Raw genomic sequence first — 2,606 nt, forward strand, 5'->3', positions numbered from 1 at the left:
AGCTGATACGAGTTACACACGTACTTTAAGAGAATTTAATTCCATCTTTGTAAACACTCAAGACTGTGATAGTGTTAACACATGTAACAAAATCCATGTATTAGATACATTTTTAACTAAGGGTAAGGAAGAATACTCGAATGAAGAAATAAAAACTATATTTTATGAGATTCTGAACAAGTACAGAAAGGACGACTGGAACATTCTATCAACAGATGCCTCAGTTACAGAAAGAACATGTGGCATAGGAATAGTCGAATGGCCTAGTGGAAATATCCACAAATACAAAATAGAAAACAGATTATCCTCAGTAGGTGCCGAACTCGTAGGCCTTAAAAGGCGAAATATGTCTTAAATATAATTACAAAAAGGCTGTGATTTTAAGTGATGGATTAGGAGCTATTAATTTAATTAAAAATAAGAATACAGACTCGTACCTAGTGAATGATATTCACAACATAATTAACCAATCAGACATTCAGAAACTTGACATTCTATGGGTCCCTGGTCACAAGGGTGGCCATCAACGAAAAGACTGACATAGCAGCAAAGGCTGCTACACGTGAGGGGGTTACAATAAATATAGAATACAGCTACAAGAAGGCTCAAAGAGAAATTAGGAACTTTTTAGTATAGAAATGGAATGAGGACTACAGGATGAAGTGTAGGACGAAGGGATCCAGCCTCATAGACATATTTCCAGACATACCCAGTAAACCCTGGCATTCTTCCTACACAGCATTAAAGCAATTGACTCAAATATCTGCGAAAAGTGCAATGTAACTGAATATGCCGAACACCTGATCTTCGATTGCCAAAGATTTGCCGGGCTCAATAGGAAATTCAAAATCTTTAAATATTATAACAATTTACATCAATTATTAATCAAAAAAGAGCAGCTACATCTCAGAGAGCTGGCAATCTTCATCAAAACTGCTGACTTAAACTTTTGACCCCTTTTTTCTTTATCATGTTATAAAGTAATTTCAGTTTATTTTCTAAAAAAGTTAAGTAAATTTTTTCTTTTTTTATACACCGACCTGTCAAACTCGTCAAACCTGTCAATCACCAGTATCTGATCAATGTGGCTACAGTGCTACGATCAAAATTCCGATCATCCTTGAGATGATTTAAAACCAAAAAAAGAAATAAAAGGGGCTCCGCCAGAGCGATCAGCATCCGTTCGGCCAGTGGAGTGGTAATCATCAGTAGCAGCCACCAGCAGCCCCAGCGTCCTCCCATCCTCCTCGGAGCGCATTAAACCTCCGCCGCCTTTCCTGCATTAACCCTCCGCAACATTTCTTCTCCTCGGAGCGCATTCGACCTCCGCAACATTTCTTCTCCTCGGAGCGCATTCGACCTCCGCAACAGTTCTTCTCCTCGGAGCGCATTAGACCTCCGCAACATTTCTTCTCCTAGAAGCGCATTCGACGTCCGCAACATTTATTCTCCTCCGAGCGCATTAAACCTCCGCGACATCGACCGGACGGCCACCAGTACTCGCACGCAACCATCCACCACGTGCGGCCACCGCGAAGGACGACTACGGCAGCCGACCACGAAGGAAGAGCCAGAAGAAAAACCCGGGCACCTAACAAACTTTGTACCTTTTAAGAACAATACAAATAACGCTATTTCTTTTGTTACCGCTCAAGTCCCGCCTTATTCTTGAACCACGAGACTCTTTCAGCTACCACACCCAGAGATCAAATAAATTTCTGTGGAACCCGGCGCTACGAGCATACCCCGGCCGAAGCGTTGTCACATTATGCATAATTTATTCTTTAATAATGAGTTTTTTTTTTCGAACATTATCGAGTTGGATCTGGACGGATCATGTAGCTCCAGCACATTTTCTGGCAACAAAGGCCCCCGCCAAAGCGAACCAAAAAAGTCGACACTTCTTGGATGGAAATCGTCGGAGAGCGATTCGAAGAGCAGAAGGACATTCACAGGAAGAAGAACATGATATGAGGGAGGAAAAAATAGCCTCATCCACACGCAAAAAAAATTCCAAAATGATTTATTGGAAGTGCTGAGAAATATAAATTAATAAGTTTATAATTTTCATTATAGTGTAAACAATATTTTGCTATTGCAGATCTTATCTGTTCTGCTGACTGATTAAAATCACCAGAACTGTGGCTGCTATCGGGCTGTTGGCATATTTTGCTGTTGACACACGGCCGAAATAATTGCTACATATTCATTATCCAATATAACAAAAAATTATAAATCTTCCGCGCAAATATAATGTACTTGTTATTGGCATCAGCTGTTTTTGATGGATGGTGCCAGTGTGAATCGGAGTTTCACATCTGTCAAAAAATCCCACCATTCCCCCGGGATGGTCTCAGTGTGCAGAGCATATTAGGGGTTATAATCATCATAATTATTCATTTGCGGCACCATTATCAGTTGGTGCAGCAAAACATTTTGCTGTTGAACGACAGCCAAAATAATTGCTAGGTCTTCATCATTCATTTTTATACAAAGGAAAAATAAATATTCCGTGCAAACATTATGAACTTGTTATTGGCATCGGCTGTTTTTGATGATGGATGTAGGATGACGGATGGTGCCAGTTTAATGGGATTTTCACATAT

Source organism: Drosophila persimilis, unplaced genomic scaffold (assembly GCF_003286085.1).
Source record: "Drosophila persimilis strain 14011-0111.01,24,50 unplaced genomic scaffold, DperRS2 tig00001078-arrow-arrow-pilon, whole genome shotgun sequence".
NCBI classification, from domain to species: Eukaryota; Metazoa; Arthropoda; class Insecta; order Diptera; family Drosophilidae; genus Drosophila; species Drosophila persimilis.